The 20504-nt window shown below is 36.1% G+C and overlaps 1 protein-coding gene across 3 annotated transcripts in view; it reads right to left on the reverse strand.

Moving 5' to 3' along the window:
- The window catches only part of slc2a4rg (SLC2A4 regulator), a 55015-nt gene that overhangs the window by 20779 nt on the left and 13732 nt on the right, over window positions 1-20504 (reverse strand). The gene's annotated exons all lie outside the window — the stretch shown is intronic.

Below are 20504 nucleotides of genomic sequence, written 5' to 3' on the forward strand. Positions count from 1 at the left end.
CATTCATCTCTTGTCAAATGGAAATGATTTTGCTTCTAGTCCAAAGGGAACATTTCAATGTATTTATTTGTACATTTGCATATAATTAAAATGTGTCAATGTTGTTAAGTAAAATGAAAACAAACTAAAACTATTAAAAATATTTTTTGTTAATTAAAATAGAGAAAAAATTATATAAATAGTTGATGAAAAAAAATTATGAAAAAAGTTGCTTTGGCAAATAAACTGAAATAAGTTGAAGTACTAAAATTAAATGAAATCAAAATATATATTAAAAAATAAAAAAATTACAACACGCTACAATGAGCTTATTTAAAATATAAACAAATAAGACAATAGTATACAAATAATACTAAATAACACTGGTATGGAAGCAATGTGAAACATGATGGCCATGTCTGATTATCAGTGAATAATTAATTAAATTTTGGTCTGTTTATTACACAAAGTTATTGTATGAGTATCTCAAAAGAAATATGGACCACTTTTCCATTCATTTCTATTGTTTCTATTGCAGCCTGAACGTTCTGCTAAACCTCTTTTTTGTCCAACAGAAAAACAAAGTCATATGGATTTGGAATGACATGAAAGTGAAAGAAGGACATTTTTGGTGGCGAACTACTCATTAAAAGTTAACTACCTATTTCAACATTCATAATTATGTAATTTTTGAGCCACGCTAGAGAATCAGATTCTTCCCCCGGTCTGATCTTCTCCACCCTGAACACAGCAGCACTGATCTAAGCACAGAAACCGACACAATGCTAAGCTGTGTCTCTGTGTTATATAATCAAAAGAATCCCACTCACACTCCCTCATAATTTCATGAAATATGCTCCCTCTGCCCGACACACACACACACACACACACACACACACACGCCGGGTTTCTGCCCCCCCCGCCTGCTTTGGCAACTCAACCAGAGCAAACTGGTTTGGAGTCGCTCTGAAAGCCAAGCCCAGAGACTTGGCAGGGCTGTCAAACTTTTTTCCTTTATCTGGGTCAACTTCCAAAAATCTTTCTATCGCTGCAAAAGAAAAGAAAAGAAAAGCAAGCAGTGGATTAGAAGCAGACAGACTAAGGAACATAAATAAAATATGAAGTTCTGGCTCATTTTTAGAGAGAAGAGAGGAATGACAGAGACAGATTCATGCAAAGAGAAAACCACACAGTTTTGAAAAAAGAGGAGAGGAGAGGAGAGGAGAGGAGAGGAGAGGAGAGGAGAGGAGAGGAGAGGAGAGGAGAGGAGAGGAGAGGAGAGGAGAGGAGAGGAGAGGAGAAGACAAAAACTGCTTCTAGAGGCAAAGAAAATGACACACATTATAGATGACGGTACTATGCTGGTTTTTATTAAAGACTGTGTGTGTGTGTGTGTGTAGCATACATTCAGAATGAATATGTAGGTGTATGTTTGCATTTCTCTGTTTCCGACAGTCTTGATCAAAACACAAACTGGAGGTGGATTATGCTGGTATTTTTGGTATTGCATTAGAATATATATGTGGCAAATTATATTTAAAAGCAACACCCACATGCACACACACACACGATTCATTCAGCTATCTAAATTGGAACATAGTAGACAGACTGCTTTTATATGTAATTAATTATAATTACTACATTACACATTTAAATGATACAGATACAAAACAATACATATATTAAATTAAATAGCAATGTTTACTCTCTTTATGAATTGTTTAGCCAAAAAAGGGCCAGATTTACTATCAGTTTGCGTCAGCGCAAACCCTCATTTGGCGTTAAATAAAACTACTGTCAGGATTTATTAAAGACACACAGTAAAGAATTAGCACTGAAAAGGCATAGACACGGTTATTTTTCTGACTCACCTTATTGAATATGCATTTGTAGGAGTTTCCCTTTTGATTGGTAAATTTATGGGAGGAGAGTATTTAAATAGCAACGCGATTTACTAAGATTTGTGCTTGTCAATTCACTGGTATTTGCGGCATTATGTAACGCTCAAAGAAAACATGTCTTAAAGCAGGCAGTAATTTGAGCTGTAATTTGCGCTGGTCATTATGGTAATGAGATGTAAATCACCCGCAGAATTTTCCCCTCCCATCTGCGCTTTTTTGCTGTGTTTAGTATAGCTGGCCCTAAGAATGTCTCAGAATATCCCAACATTTTTACTTTCAATGTTGTAAACCGTTTTGCTGCCTTTTTTTGTTTTGTTTTGTTTTTTGGAAACATTTTTAGGAATTCGTAAACAGCATTTATTTGAAATAGAAATCCATTATAACATTATAAATGCATTTACTGTCACTTCTGAATACTTGTTGAATAATATATATATATATATATATATATATATATATATATATATATATACACTGTATATTACATATTGTTATATTGTTGATCTGCTGAACTACACTGTAAAAAAAAAATCTGTAAAATCTACGGTAAAAAAAACGGCAGCTGTGGTTGCCGGAATTCTACCGTAAAAAATACAGTAACAACATTTTAGGTTTTACGGTTTTAACTTAAATTTACAGTTAAATACCGTAATTTCATTAACTGATATAATGTTAATATACCAACCTATTGAAATACTGAAATCTGTTTTGTACCTTTGAAATACACTGATAATCACCAATTGAAATATGCAATAAACATTAATTTAACAACATTAGATGTAACATACAACTCTAATAAACATAACTGATAAGGAAAAACTAAGAAGAAACCTAGTTATTTCAAAGAAAAAACATCAAATTCAAACAAAATTTGAAATGCAACGCAGGGAATTCTGGGAATGTCAGTTTACGGTTTTTCCCTGTAAATTTTACAGGAACTTACCGTTAACCATTGAACAGGTTTTTACTGTAGCATTTTCACAGTTTTTTACCGTTAAAATCACGATAATGGTTTACAGTGTATATGTATCCACACACACACACACACACACACACATTATAACTTCTAGTGAGTAGAGACTAGCGCCAGCACTGTTTTCTCTGATCGTTTCCCTCCCACTCTGTTTCTCTCACACTCACACACCGCCTGCTTTCCTGCCTTCCCGCTTCTCCACGCTTTTCCCGAAAAAGCTCTTTATCACATTCAGCTGTATGATTCATGCGTTACCATATTCACACAAACACATTCATAAACACGCCGAGAGGGGCTTAGCAAATCTGTGAATGTGTGTGAGAGATAAATGAGACTTACTGGAATCTAATTTCCAGCATTAAAGTCAAATTTAAGTGTGCGTGTAATGCTACACTAGTAACTGTGATGAATTAACCCACATCCTCTAATCACTGTGGTCGACAGCATCTGCAGGCCTGTGTAACACAGTGTCTAGATTTAAAGTGAGCAGAACAACATAATCTAGCGTCTACACTTGTTGATTATAATGGGACTGATCCGTCTGGCTGCAGGGCTGTCAGAAATAACGTCTACATGTTCCACATTCCTCCAACTCTGAGGAAATGAAGAAAAGATTATGATTGAAGAGCATCTCCATTTGGGTTTTTCTCTCGGTTAGCTCTAGGTTATATTAGCTGCGAGTAAACAGCTGTGATTTGTGTAGTGTTACAGTTATGTGCCATTGTTACGACACTGTGATGACAGTTTTGCGGTGGCTTGTTGGAAACAGTTTTTTTTTTTTTGCGGATTCTGGTGAGAGGCATCTGGAAACACAACCGAAGGTTTCAGTTTTATCCAGAAGCAAAACTAACTGAAAGTAGCACTTTTTCTTAAGCGTGACCATCAAATTTTTTTACACTTACTACGACTGTAGGGCAGTTCAACACATATGTGAATATCATTTACTCATCCTCATGTCATTGTCCTGTGGGACAAAAAAAAGAATATCCAAACTGTCCTTTTCATTATATAATGAAAGTGAATGAGGAATGAAGCTTTGGAGCTTCAAAAAAAGAAGCAAAGGTATCACAATAGTGGTTCATACAGCTCACGTGCTTTATTTCTAAGCCCTTTGCAGTCATATGATAGCTTTGTGTGTGAAAAGAGACTGAAATTGAAGTTGTATAGACCACCTAACAGCACCAGTCTTTAATTATGAAGAAAGTGACCAGGATATTCTTCACAAATTCACCTCTTGTGCTCTATGGAAGACAATAAGAAAATGAGAAAATGCAGACTAATCTATCTATCTATCTAAAAAAAAATATTTTAAGACAACTTTAAGACAAGTTATGCATTATGCAAAATAAACAGCAATTTGAAAAGTTCTAACTGCCAATATAAGATGTAATTCAGTTGTTATTTTGTCGTTTTAATTTTTATTTTATTCATTTATTTATTTATTTATTCGTTTGCTCGTTTGCCATACTGTTTTCCAACCTAATACAAAGTGAAGTCGTGCTGTCATGGCAGATAAAAATAACTCTTAACGGTCAGACTTATCAATGACTTTGTGTGACTTAATCAGGTTTTGGAAGAAGCTTATTAAGAGGACCTCATGGAGAACTGTGTGTGGTCATACAGATCAGTCTGCATGTACAGATAAATAGAGGACACTTCATGTGTGTATATGCTGTTATGTTTGAATATGTCTTTGAACGTGTAAAGTTGTGTGTGTGTGTGTGTGTGTGTGTGCGCGCGCAGGATGGAGCAGGCAGTGAGAAGCACAGCTATAACTCCCACGCCTCCGAGCTTCAGTCTCCGCCCTGCTGGCCTGCTCTGTGTGTGTGTGTGTTTTCTCCTCCTCTCTAACCAGGGCCTGGCTGCACATGTTCACTGATAGAAGCTCAAGTAAACAGAACCGGCCCTGCCTGATAGCACTCCAGAGAGCAGCTCCATTACCAACGAACAGCTGCTATTGGCTGGAGTGAAGCCAGCATCTCACTGAGAGAGCGAGAGAGCCACACTAGATCTCTGTTCCATCACGTTATAAGATAATTAATCATTTCAGTTACATGAATAAATCTGACTAAATTATTATTAACAAGAACGAAATGTTTTACATTTTCTAAAGTACATATTGTGTAAAAGGGAAAAAAAAGTTGTTTTTTAATGATCAAAAAGTTAAATATTTGATCAATTCAGTAATATAGTAATATATTTTAAAATGTAGATTATTCTTGTGATGCAAAGCTGAATTCTGAAGGGGCCTACAAGAAACAAACCAAACCTGCTCAACTGTGCAGCATGAAGGAAGAGCAAAACAATTAAAAAGGAATGTAAAAGGAAAAGAAATGTGAGAAATATGAAGTGAATGAGTCTTGTGTTTGTGGTTAGATAGTAAACAGATAATATTTATCTGTGAGGACTTGTCATACTCTCTCTGAGTGTATGTTTACAGGGCTGTGTGGATGTGGGTCACCTCACTATTTATAACCAACCTGTGTGTGTGTGTGTGTGTGTGTGTGTGTGTGTGTGTGTGTGCGCGCGTGTGTGTGCGTGTGTAAATGAGGTAAGAACTGTCATGTCACTGCATGACAGACACAGACAAACACACACACACACACACCTGATCCTTGTCCTAAAATTGCTCAAGAGCGTTTTGACTTGACTGTCACTTTTGCTCAATTTAATGCAACCTTGCTAGCTAAAAGTATTAATTTCCTTGAAAAAAAAAAATATATATATATTATTTCAACTTTCCTCAAATTGCTATGCCTTTAATATTTTATTATGTTTTTATTTTTATTAAAGTAAAAAAATGCAGTCCTGCCAAAAGTCCTGCAGTCCATGCTTTCATTGCGCTGCCTCATGCGTTGGTTTGGTTTGGTTTTGTCTCTGTTTGGTTCAGTGTATTTTTCAGGAAGCAGATGTGTCACGCCGCTTGGCAGAGATCCAGACAGAGCAAAACTATCTGGCCTGCAGAAAAGCGCACAATAAGCACTGAACATTGTGAGCGGTATGCTAAAGTTAGCAGCACACGCACACACACACACACACACACACACACACACACACACACACACATCATTCTTCCTGTGGTGTGTTGAAGACACTCAACCCCTTGTGTGACACAGAAGTACAAATTTCTTCCCAATGTTGTCCTGACTGTTGATTCAGGACGCTTGTATGACAAGATTTACTTAAAAATAATTTTGCCTTGTCCATCAGTTTGTAAATACCAACTAAACTCACATTTAGGCAGATCTGAAGTCGTTTGTAAGAAATGAGTGAGGTTTAAGTAGACCAAATGATTGGAGGAATCCAGCAAACATCACCAAAAGATCCTGATTTTTTTTATTTATTTTTTTTACAGATGTAACACGCATGGATGAAATGTTCATAATAAGAGCAATAGCATGAATTTAGAAAGTAGATGAGGTCAAATTTTATTTAATGACAACTTTGGATAAATCAGTCAGTGTTTTTTGAAAAATGTATGATTACTAAACCTCTGATCATTTCCCAGATCATCCAAATATATGAACATGAATCATAACTCAAATTGTAAGCCCTATTAAATGGAGGTGTGCTGATATTTTATATATACAGTGGGTACGGAAAGTATTCAGACCCCCTTAAATTTTTCACTCTTTGTTATATTGCAGCCATTTGCTAAAATCATTTAAGTTCATTTTTTTTTTCCTCAAAGGAACTGCCTGAAGAGCTCAGAGACAGAATTGTGGCAAGGCACAGATCTGGCCAAGGTTACAAAAAAAATTCTGCTGCACTTAAGGTTCCTAAGAGCAAAGTGGCCTCCATAATCCTTAAATGGAAGACGTTTGGGACGACCAGAACCCTTCCTAGAGCTGGCCGTCCGGCCAAACTGAGCTATCGGGGAGAAGAGCCTTGGTGAGAGAGGTAAAGAAGAACCCAAAGATCACTGTGGCTGAGCTCCAGAGATGCAGTCGGGAGATGGGAGAAAGTTGTAAAAAGTCAACCATCACTGCAGCCCTCCACCAGTCGGGGCTTTATGGCAGAGTGGCCCGGACGGAAGCATCTCCTCAGTGCAAGACACATGAAAGCCCACATGGAGTTTGCTAAAAACACCTGAAGGACTCCAAGATGGTGAGAAATAAGATTCTCTGGTCTGATGAGACCAAGATAGAACTTTTGGCCTTAATTCTAAGCGGTATGTGTGGAAAACCAGGCACTGCTCATCACCTGTCCAATACAGTCCCAACAGTGAAGCATGGTGGTGGCAGCATCATGCTGTGGGGTGTTTTTCAGCTGCAGGGACAGGACGACTGGTTGCAATCGAGGGAAAGATGAATGCGGCCAAGTACAGGGATATCCTGGACGAAAACCTTCTCCAGAGTGCTCAGGACCTCAGACTGGGCCGAAGGTTTACCTTCCAACAAGACAATGACCCTAAGCACACAGCTAAAATAACGAAGGAGTGGCTTCACAACTCAGTGACTGTTCTTGAATGGCCCCGCCAGAGCCCTGACTTAAACCCAATTGAGCATCTCTGGAGAGACCTAAAAATGGCTGTCCACCAACGTTTACCATCCAACCTGACAGAACTGGAGAGGATCTGCAAGGAGGAATGGCAGAGGATCCCCAAATCCAGGTGTGAGAAACTTGTTGCATCTTTCCCAAAAAGACTCATGGCTGTATTAGATCAAAAGAGTGCTTCTACTAAATACTGAGCAAAGGGTCTGAATACTTAGGACCATGTGATATTTCAAAAATTTAAGGGGGTCTGAATACTTTCCGTACCCACTGTATATATATATATATATATATGGGTCATTCTACAGAAACGTCCACTTTTCTGTCCCTAGACTTTAAAGAAATATTACAATTGAAATACACATTAGGGTTACAATTTTTTTTATATTTTAAAATGAAACAATATGTTATTTGAACAATTACATCTTCCTGAGCCATCAATGTGGCATTTTTTTTTTTTTTATTAATTATATAGAATTCCAAGTACCATAAAACTGCTCGTCCCCACAGCCATGTACAGCAGGAAAGTGCTTTATTTTGAGGTCAAAAACAGGATTTTAAAATACAAAAGTCTATTCATAACTATCAAATATATGATATAAATGGCATAATGAAACAAAATGCCAAAAAAATATTATAAAATATATAATGAAAACAGTGGTCCCCTGGAGTTGTGTCACTGGTGTTACCGCTTAACAAAAGTCTTTTATTTTGGAATAAAAAATATCACACTGATGACATCACTCGACTTCCTCCTTCCTATTTTCTAAACATCTATGAAAAAAGGCCCATGTTTAGTCCACTGTTTCTTTTCAGTTATGATAAATTTTCTCATTTATCTCATGATTTCATATGAAGCTTTTAGTTGATGTCACTGGTGTGTAGGGTTGGGTACCGTTCACATTTGAACCGGTACGGTACCGGTATCAGTATCTGAAATTCGGTACCGGTACCCAACGGTACCTTTTTTCAGGACTTTACTCTCTGTGTAATAACAAAAACATGCATTTCAGTGAAAAAATAAGTCCAAAACTCTCAATTTCAACATTTTGAACAATAAATTATTTTTTTTTTTTCTTGTGGTTTATTTTTTCTGATAATCAAATGAAGGCAATGAAACATTTATTTATTTTTAATCCAATGAAAATGAAACCCTTTTATTTTTTGGCAAACAAATTGAGGTTTACTGTTAATACATGGTAGAAAAATTGTGTGAATATTCCTTTAAAAATGTTTTAATAATAATTGTATGTTTTTCTGCAATTAAGTCGTTAATGTGGTTGTAATAATTCCTTTTATCATTTAATTGTTTTATTTAAATTTGTCAGTAAATGGAATATATAAAGACGTACATTATACTGTACAAAAGTAATACGAGAGTAATATAGGCTATTTTTGTTACGTTAAACCGCACTTTTATTTTGACAGGTTGCCATGAAGTTCCTGAGTGTATACAGTTTGATATGATGCTAGTTTTCTCAAATGAAACGGTAAAATTCTCATGAAGTGACTCTCACAGCCTGTAAGTTCATGTTTTCATGTTGTGAGATGCAGAGGTCACGCGTGCTTCAGTATTTGTGTAGTAAACACAACCGCGTCTCCGCCATTCATACATACCGAGGCTAGCGGAACATGCAGGATTCATATTTAAACCGTCTTTTTGCGTTTTAATGTTCACATACACTAGTTCATATCGCGATTCAAATTAAGTGACAGACATTCTTTTATTCATCCAATTTCTTGATGTAAAAATGGGCGTGGCCATTTGTAAATTCTATGGGTCTAGCTTCCGGTCTCATCTGTGTCCAGCTATTTTTAGCTGTACAAAACAGTTCGTTTTGCTGCTTGATATTGAAAATTAGTGTGTCTTATCATATTATTTTAATGTATTATCTTAATCATGAACACACTGGTTTGTAGTGCAAAACATTTTACCGTTTACTGCACGTTGTTATTCTCCTCATTATTTACCTATAGCGGCTAATGAACCGGAAGTCTCACCCATAGGCTTACTTCCGCGTTGAAGAAAAAGGTGGATAGAGTAAATTCCGTTTATATGAATGGACTCCGCCGATCCTGTCCGCGTTTTCGCAGAAACCATATGACCCTAGAAATGTAAGCACACTTCAGAACATTTCGGGTTGCGCCGTGTGTTGTGTTTTAAAGAGTTGCAGGGGTGACAAGTCACAGGGTCTCTCTCTCTCTCTCTCTCTCGTAAGCGCCCAAATGCGTTCTCAGGTACCGAAATTAGGTACCGAATGATTTAATGTGAATCAATACTCGGTAGTACCGACGCAATTCAGTCGGTACCCTTAAAAGTACCGAGTTCGGTACCCAACCCTACTGGTGTGACCTATTTATTGTTAGGGAAATGTAAAAAAAAACTAAAATACAAATGTATTAAACTACTTAATTTAGACTTGATACCTTGCAGCAGACATTTTGTAAAATGCATTTTTCATGAAAATTGTCACTGGTGTTACCTTCCTTATGGGTAACACCAGTGACGATCAGTATATCAGGTCTAATGCATGTCACTGGTGTTACTGTCACTGATGTTACTGTGCTGTGTTACTGTGTTACTGTACTGTTTTTGTCTGATATATTGTAAATATATATATTAGTTAAAAATAGTAATTTTACAATTAAATAACATTGTTTTTATTACTCATTTTTTAATTTTAAATGTATTTATTTTACTGTATTACAATATATTTCTCTTTTCTAAAATATTATTTCATAATATCTATAATCATTATTATATACATATCTATAATCATATATTATTTCATAATAATCAATAATCACAATAAAATCATGACATATTTTATTTTACAGTTATAGTGAATTGATCAATACGACTAATATGAAATAGGTTTGAACTGCTTCTTGTAAAAATTAAGCCTAGTATGAAAAATCTAATTTTTCCTTTTTCTTCCAACCCTAAAAGGATTTAACACTCCAAATATTTTTTTCCTACAGTGCTTTTGTTTTTGATTATTTCATTTTTAATTTTTTTGTGTAGATGCCCAACCCAACAATAACTCTAAATTAATTCATTCTTTCAAAATAAGGTTATTTAAAGTAATTTGTTGCTGAAATATAGAATATCTATGTCTATAATCTTAAAATCTATATTGATTTAAAAAAAATTACAATAAAATAAAAATTAATTACAATATCTTACAGCCCAATATCTCCAATTTCATGTTTTCAGCATTTATTTGTGGTTGGGGTCACATTTTAACAAACTGAAGGATGCTTTAACATTACTGCTAATGGTAATCAACAGCATACCAAAGATGCCATCCACCATACTCGCTTGTAAACAACCCATAATATTCCTTTGATACAGACTGCTCCGGGCACGTCCACTCTTGGTTATCAGAAATAGCTCAAAGCTGCTGTGAGAAGAGCACATAAGGGTCAGAACTGCAGTCCCACGGTCTGACCTCAGATCAAACTAAGCATGAGAAAACAACAGCATGCATGACAGAACCAGTCATCTGAGCTAGTTATTAAAGTAGCGTGCCAGGATACATCTGAATGCCCTTTCTTCTACATTTCTGTGTGTTTATTTGTGCAATTTTTCCCAGAGGTTTTACACATGTCGGCCAACCGTCCTTGTTGTGTCAACCAGAGAAGGCCTTTGAATATAGTGTGTGGGAAGCATGTTTGCTTCTTGCTCTAAAGTCCACTGCGTGTGACCTTGGCAGAGTTAGGAAGCATACGGCATTCCTCGCTCTAGCTGGCCAGTGTTTTCTTTTATTCACTTCTTGAGCACATGTTAACGTCTGAAATGTTTGCAGCTCCACGTGAGCAGTGAGAGTTTCATACATGATCTTTCTCTCTCTCTGACATGTGTTTTCATTTGTCTCCCTCCCCCGCGACCCTTCTCTCCCATTCAGCCCTTCATTTTCACTCCATCCCTCACTTTCGGTATACCTCCCCCATCCCCTCTTGCTCAATGCTGATGGACGGATAGTCATGGATGAGATCCAGCAGTGTGTTATGATTCATTAAGATCCACTTAAACACAGTAAGATGTTGCAGGACTTATGGGTAAACCAGAGATGCACTATTCATTTGTCATTGTCACCTACATCGAATTTTTTGAGTGCAGGTCTCTTTTCTGTGTAACTTAGTTGGGTTTTCTAAGAGCTGTCAATTTAACAATTTGCCAATAACTAATTTAACGTAATTAATTATTCACAGAGATACGCCAATAACTTAATTCTGTCCAATACTTATAAGCTTTGGCCAATAATTTGCAATAATAAAGTTTATTCTTTTTTTTTTTTTTAAGACTTTTATTCAGCAAGGAAGCATTAAAATTAGCAAAAGTGACAGTAAAGACAGATTTGTATTTGAAATAAATGCTGTTCTTATGAACTTTCTATTCATCAAAGAACTCTGGAAATAATGTATTGCATTTTTTTTTTCTTTTTTTATGTAATGTATGCTGAAATGAGTAATGATGCTGAAAAATTGGCTTTACATCTCAGAAATAAACTAAGTAAAATAAAGTAATATTTCACAATATCACTGTTTTTGCTGTATTTTTGATTAAATAAATGCCCAAATCCCACTTCTGAAAAATAAATAAAAATAAATAAATAAAATAATATTTGTAAAACGTTTTAAATGCAACAAGTAAATTTAGGCATCTCATCATTATAATGTACAGATTTACTGATTGATTGATTGATTGCATTCTTATTAGTGATTTTAAAATTAAGTGAGAGTCAGATTAATGTAAAAATCAAGATAAATTATTGAATATCCATTACTGGCCAATATACATACAGTATATCCAATATCGACCAATACTATAGTAATAATAAAAACACACATACACACACACACACACACACACACACACACACACACACACACACACGCACATAAAATATGTAAATTCCTTATTAATTTATTGTTTGCTTGTTTGTTTGTTAATGTTGAGGCTGTAGCCCAGCGGACTGTGCAAAAGCCCAAAAAAATCAAATGAAAAAGCGATGATAAAGATTAATCAAATTAAATTTTCTCAAAAATAATGATTTTACTCTGATTGATTTTTCACTTTCCAGCTGAACAACTCTTTTTCCTCATTTCTGTTTCAGCTCTTCCCCATGCATGTCGTTGGCTCCTGTGTGATGTTTATCAGCTGTTATCTCTCTTTCCCATCTATATTTCCATCTCTTTCTCTCTCTGTGCAGTTCTCTAATTATAGCCGTCTCCACCCCCTCCCAGCACGCCCAGTTAGTCTCCGCCTGTTTTCCACCACACTGTTATGTAATGCCCCGCTCCACTCCAGATCCACACACACACACACACGCACACACACACACACACACACACACACACGCACACACACACACACACACACACGCACACACACACACACACACACACACACACACACACACACACACACTGGTAGGTGGGACAGTGTCCATGTTTACCAGAGGATAAGGCTACAGTACAGCAATAGAATGATAGATGACTAGACTTTAATAGCACACAACATTGTGATTTAGTCCTTCTTATGCAAGTTACTGTGTGTCTGACAAACTGCTGCTTTTAAACCAGAGCTCAGAGCCAAACTCTCTCTCTCTCTAAATGCACATGGTCTCTCACACACACTTATGTAAGTTACTTCATAATAACGTAATACTATATAATAATAAAAACTGTTCTCTGCATAGTTCCACTATAATTTTCCCAAACAAAAAGCTGGGTAAAAGCACAAGAGTGTCTGGCAATATCTGTTCACATCTGATTTATTAAAAATACCTTTGGTTTATACCATTCAAGTTTAGGGTCAATACATTTTGTAATGTTTTTGTCTTTTCTACTCACCAAGGCTGCACTTATTTGATCAAAAATACAGTAAAAACATTAATATTGTGAAATATTATTACAAAATTAAAATAACTTTTTTCTACAAGAATATACTGTAAAATGTAATTTATTCCTGTGATGTCAAAGCTGAATTTTCAGCATCATTACTCCAGTCTTCAGTGTCACATGATCCTTCAGAAATCACTCTAATATGCTGATTTCCTTCCCAAGAAACCTTTTTTATATATATTTTCATGGAAACCGTGATACTTTTTCAGGATTCTTTGATGCAACTACACAGTAACATCCTGACAACAACAATTTCAGCTGACATTTTCTTCTAAAATGTAAAAAACTAGTCTGTGCACTGTAAATTTCATGAAGTATGTGATATTTGTTTGAAAATAAGCTAGTCAGGCTGAGAGTCAGGCTTGTCTATTGTTGTGTACTGAAAACTAAACCAGTTTTCAGTACACAACAATAGACAAGCAGATACACCAAGAGAAAGAACTTCACACCCGCATGACAAAACACCACTTCCTCACACGTCCAAATTTAGTTCGAAGAGTCTGAAGGGAAACATCCTCACAAGCTTCAACTTGAGAAGCCTCTGAAATGCAGCGGTAAAAGAGTGCAAAACTAAACTTTTCAATTAAAAAAATGTCCATTTTTAATCAGCAGGCTGACTGAGCACAACGAGGCAGAGGAGACACACTTTGCCATTTGAGTGTTGAAGCAAACCAAACAAATTGGAGGCTATCAAGTTGCGTAAACAAAGTTTGAGAGCAGTCCGCTGAGGGCCGATTAAAGGAGTGTTTGAATGGACGCGGTACATAGAAACGTTTTTCGTTTGAATCTGAATATCAAAGGAAAAGCCCTTGATAACACACACTACAGGGCAAAACAAGCCTCGTTTAATACCTCTGAGAGGAGACGCGCTTACACTAACATACCTTACCTGACAACTCAGATGATGTCCAGAACAACATTAATGTTGTAAAAGTCCTGGGGGTTTAATCAAACACACACATACACACACACACACACACACACACACACACACACACACAGTTAGCAGTAAGACTGTGATAATTAAGTGTAGTGCCTGTACTGCAGCTCATCTGACTGCAGTACACAAGACTTCACAGCTTGGTGACCTTAAACACAGTTTCTGTGATGTTGTTGTCATTATGCTGCACTAACTCCCAGCTGCGGCTTTAGCAACATATTTGACGGCCTCAGAGACAACTGTGTAATAAGCCATCTCTGAGTTTTTCATTTCCATCTGAGGGCGAGGGGGAAACCCCACATCGGCTGTTGTTGAGAGTGTGTGTTCGTGTGAACTCATTTCACTACCTGTGAGGGCCAAACGAAAGGGACTAAGTAGTTGTAAATATGGCAAGTTTATGGTTGGGTTATATTAATTTAATGTCAGTATGAGTGTTGTGATCCAGTTGAGTGTTCCAAGTCATTATCATGTTGCTAGGGTGTTGTTGGAGGCTGTGAGCGTTACCATGCAGTTGCTAAGGTGTTCTTTGTGTCTGTTAGCATGTTCCTAGGCCGTACTGAGTGGTTGTGAATTGTTCTAACTGAATGTTGTTCGGGTGTTCGGACAAATGTGACTGTTTTTATGCAGTTGCCAAGGTGTTCCAAGTCATTGTTATCATGTTACTAGGATGTTTTGGAGGCCAAGAGTATTGCTATACAGTTGCTAAGGTGTTCCAAGTTGTTGTTTTCATGTAGCCCTGTTTCATGTCCTGTGACAGTGTTGCTATGCAGTTGCTAAGGTGTTCTAAGTGGCTGTTAACGTTTCTAGAGTGTTGTGAGTAGTTCAAACTGTTGCTTTTGTAGTTGCTATGGTGTTTCCAGTAGTAGTTATCATTTTGCTAGGGTGTTATCGGAGGCTATGAGTGTCTCTTTGTTGCTATGAAGTGTTAGCATGTTTCTAGGGTGTACTGAGTCGTTGTGAGGGTTGCTAAGTTTTTCTAATTTGCTGTCAGAACATTGTTCAGGTGTTGTGGGTAAATGTGAGTGCTGCTATGCAGTTGCTAAGGTGTTTTAAGTTGTTGTTACTATGTTGCTAGGTTGTTGTTGGAGGCTGAGAGTGTTGCTATGCAGTTGCTAAGGTGTTCCAAGTCATTATCATGTCGCTAGTGTGTTGTTGGAGGCTGAGGGTGTTGCCATGCTGTTGCTAAGGTGTTCCATGTTGTTGTTACTATGTTGCTAGGGTTTTGTTGGAGGCTGAGGGTGTTGCTATGCAGTTGCTAAGGCATTCCAAGTCATTATCATGTCGCTAGGGTGTTGTTGGAGGCTGAGGGTGTTGCTATGCAGTTGCTAAGGTGTTCCAAGTCATTATCATGTCGCTAGGGTGTTGTTGGAGGCTGAGGGTGTTGCTATGCAGTTGCTAAGGTGTTCCAAGTCATTATCATGTCGCTAGGGTGTTGTTGGAGGCTGAGGGTGTTGCTATGCAGTTGCTAAGGTGTTCCAAGTCATTATCATGTCGCTAGGGCGTTGTTGGAGGCTCAGAGTTTTGCTATGCAGTTGCTAAGGCGTTCCAAGTGGTTAGAATGTTTCTAGGGTGTGTTGGGTGGCTATAAGTGTTGCTGTGCAGGTTGTTCTAGGGTGTGTTGGAGGCTGTGAGTATTGCTTTGAAGTTTAAGTGGTTATTAATGTACTGTTAGGCTGTTGTAGCTAGTTGTGACTGTTTTTATGTGGTTGCCAAGGTGTTCCAAGTAGCTGTTAACATGTTGTTAGGGTTCTGCAAGTGTTGCGAGTCAAAAGAGCCCAACCCACCATTTTTGTGCATGTTTTATCATTTGTCCAACAAAAATAAGACGTCTGATTGTTTAAAAAACTAACAACACATCACTCCTTTGTGTCCTGGTCCTCAAGTTATGAACTATATCAACAATGATAAACATACGTACACATATCAAGTTGGTTTTCATCGTCGCTGGTGGGACATGTGTCACTGTGCATCAAAAACAGTCACGACTGACTTTAAAAAAATGGAGAATATAAGGGAGTCGGATGGACCAAAATACATCTGCTCATACTAAGGTCAAGTCAAGTCAAGTCATCTTTATTTATATAGCGCTTTTAACAATACAGATTGTGTCAAAGCACTTAACAGTATCAAATTGGAAGATAGAGTGTCAGTAATGTATAATGATAAGATTAAACACTCAATTTTCAGTTAAAGGCATTTCATTATTGAATTCAGAGATGTCATTGTCTAGCTCAGTTTAGTTTAAATAGTATCTGTGCAATCAAATCGACGATAATCGCTAAAAATTAAGTGTGATAAATAAGGAACACAGTTGTGTTTTGTGTTACAGTTTTAGTATCTGACCACAATCAAAATTACCCGTTTTAATCCACCCATATGGGAATAATGTCTAATTCTGCATTTGCATGTGTATTTGGGGCCCCACTCAGCGTCCCCAGCCGACACTGCTCAAGTGTGTAAACACAGCACAGGAATAAATAGTGATGAAAATATCTGAGACGAAACAGCTGAACTAATCAAACAAACAGGCCTTAAGCAAACCTCACAGACCACTTCCCGCAGAGAGAGAGAGAGAGAGAGAGAGAGAGACAGACCCGAGCAGAGTACTTTCTGCTACAGGGCGAATGTCTACAAGACAGCACTTTGTTTCTTTGTCTAAATGCTTTCACAATTCTAAAAACTTTCTGTTTATTCCCAGAGTAAAATTCGAATTTCAGTCCCAGATTTTCAGTCTGGTGTCAGACTCTTTGAACTCCACTGTATACTGAGCTGTTCTTAAAGACACAGGGATCCGCAGGTGACCCATTTGATAAAGAGAAGGGCAGAGATTTAGTAAATACAGCAAATAATAGTGTATAATAATTTGTGTATACACATACAATATTATTGGGATTTTAAGTATTTTGAGCTAGCTGAGTATGGCATAACATATATTCAAATACAAATGTTGCCAAAGGAAAACTTTGTTTACATCTGTTTTATCTAATACGATACATTTCTCTGTCTGTTTATCTTAGATCTTAATATCCATCTCCATATCCATCCATTCCTTGTTAAAAAAATTCCCTTCCTCGTATGTTTGCACACGCAATTTAATTAATTTTTTTTAACAAAACAACCTTACAAACACCCTGAGGAAGACAAAGGTGACACTATTTATTTAGCACTTTGTTCATTTAGCTTTCTCCGACTGATCCAAGATCAGATATATACTGCTTCCTTTACACACCGCTCAAGAGAGAAAGAGAGCGAGAAAGATGTGGTAGAGTTTGACAGAAAGAATTCAAATGATTGATTTAATCTGTTTTCCTGCATTATACATGCTGAGCTTGCAGAAATGATAATTATGTGCAATACTCACAATCCCTTGCTGAAATTTAGGCCCGGATATAACATCAATACTTAGCGTCCATATCTTGATACAACATTGCCAGGCAAATTATTGTAATGCTATAATGCTGTGCCATAATGATTTCCCCCCACTCTTTAATATATGATAATATTATAATACATTTGCAAAGTAAATTTATATTGTGTAAAATTACAATGTCTAAGACTGCAGCAAAAACTGACTTGAATGGGGCAGCAGCAACAAAATCAGATCCTGTATAAGGATAAATAATGTTTTATTTATGAAGGTGTATAATATGAATATAACCACAATGCACTCTATAAAGACAAAAAAGTCAGATGAAACATTACAATATGAGTTTTCAGAAGCACTAATTATTAAAATCCTGTACATTAACCACAATAAACGTGAGTAATGAGTCAGATATATAAATCACCGCTCATCACCTCCTACGCTCCAATATTACTCATCATATAAACTGTTTATTTTTGTGAGTGGCATGTTCATTTACATAGAAAATTTTATTTAATTAGTTATATCCTATTAATTTCCCAATCCAAGTTTCCTATCATCACTTTTCAGTGGGTGATATGGCAACACTGACGTTATAAGATCTAAGGTCTAACACTTACTACGCTTACATGGACAACAATGTCTTATTCAGAATAAGGTAAATAACTGGATTACTGATGTCCATGTAAACATAGTCAGTATGTCTTAACCAGGTGTGACATAGTTTTCACAACTTATGACTTGAAATATACATCATGTGTAGTACGGACTACTTTTATGTCACTGTTTGGTGTTTTTGTTGTTGTTGTTGTTGTTGTTGTTATTGCAGTATAACCAATGGTTTGTATTACAGTTGCACAGAAAAGTGTTCAACAGCGTGAACACCTTTTGTGTGAACTGTTCCTCTGAGATACACACGTTGGTGTTAAATTTACAGCCATTTGTGAATCAAATGGCAAAAATAAATAACCTCACTCTGAACATCTATTTTAAAAAATGACACAAAAATAAAAAGTAGCCTTAAAACTTTAGATACCTGTGGCAGCTCATAGAAACCACAGCTCGGTTTTCTAGTGGGAATTTTAATTTCTTTTTATTTCGAGCTCAATGTAATATGTAGGGGTTTTTCTCTTTCTTTCACTTCCCTTCCTTCACTATATCCCTTCCTTCCTTGGGCTACACAATTATGCTGAACTGTACACACAGTAAATACAGCTTTGCACTAAATATGAGCTCCAAAAACATCAACATGAAGGGCTTTTGTATGCACACAAAACACACAGCTGAGCTTTTCTGCCAATTGTCCGTTTGGTTTCAGCTGACTGCAGAAAATTATTGCTTTAAATACTTGCAGTTACACCAATAAGCATCCGTGTGGATTTTTGTGGATTTTGCACTCAGAGCTCATTCATTCTTTTTATTCAAGAGAAAAGGGAACATTAGGCAGTTTTACTTACTACTCAATGAAGAAAAGTACATAATAGAGCTATTCGTGACAAAGTCATACGAAGCTGCATCGAATGAATGCATTTCATATAATGAACAGCATACACAAACATTTAAAAGCGTCGTGTTCATGAAGTTTATGTATAGTGCCAGTAGGGCCGTTTGGCTCATTTCACGCAGCAAGAGCGATAAACTTCTCTCTCATCAAGATGAATTCTGACTGGCTGTACAGATTTAGATCAGTGCTCAGTTTGGGGAAGTGCAGAGGAAATCAAATCTGTGGAAGACTTGATGACAGAAACATGGACTATCTGAAAACACAGGACATCTGAGTATTGAGTGAGTAATTTCATGATGAAGTTAGGCTTCTAGAGGGAAAGTTTTTTTTTCCAATGAAAAGCTACAGTATATGTAGCGTATAAAAAATATTGAATAAAAATCCCCACATTCACAGTGGATCACAATGAAAAGTCCCAAAAGTGCTATGCAAACATTTCCCAAAAAGATTTCGCAACAACATGACAGCATTATTTGCACCGCAAATTCATTAGTAATGCTGTAAACAAGAGCAAACTTTACCTAGAAAACCAAAATATCAGTAGTCTATACCAACACAAGTGAACATTTTATGCTTCTCTGGACCAATTTTATCACAACAAAAAATTCTAAATTCAAAAAGTTAAACTTTATTATAAATATTCACAAATTAAATTAGCAAAATTGTGTTCAATTACTGTATTTAGCAGTTAAGTTTTCAAGAAACTAATAAAGTAAACTGTACTAAAATGAAAAACAAAGATACAGGAAAGAGCAAAGTAAATATGTAAAATAAAATAAAATAAAAAATAAACAAAACAGCCTTAGCTTAAATCTGTTTAATTAATTATACAAAATCTGCTCAAATTACTATTATAATCATTATTATATGAAGCATTAAGTATTAAAGCAAACAGTAACACTTTACAATAAGGTGTCATTTGTTAACATTAGTTAATGTATTAACTAATATGAACAAACAATAAACAATATATTTATTACACTATTTATTAATCTTTGTTAACAAAAATAGAGTTGTTCATTGTTTGTTTATGTTAGTTCACTGTGCATTAACTAATGTTAACAAGCACAACTCGTGATTTTAATAATGCATTAGTAAATGCTGAAATGAACATTAACTAAGATTAATAAATGCTGTAGAAGTATTGTTCATTGTAATGTAGTTAACTAATGTGAACTAATGAACCTTATTGTAAAGTGTTACCAAGCAAACTAAAACTTAACCATTCAAATTTTTTGGCAAATTAATTGTTGTTACATTCTGGCACATATTCAGTTTTTAAAACTTGAAACTTCTGAAACTGAAAGAGTAAAGCAGCTTTGAAGCTGTTTTTTTATAGTATAAAGTGCTATATAAATCAAATTGACCATTTGATTACATTCACTTATGACATAACTGGCTGCGTTTACATTAATATCCTGCCAAGACAAGCATTTTGA

This window comes from Onychostoma macrolepis, chromosome 23, assembly GCF_012432095.1.
Source record: "Onychostoma macrolepis isolate SWU-2019 chromosome 23, ASM1243209v1, whole genome shotgun sequence".
Lineage (NCBI taxonomy): Eukaryota > Metazoa > Chordata > Actinopteri > Cypriniformes > Cyprinidae > Onychostoma > Onychostoma macrolepis.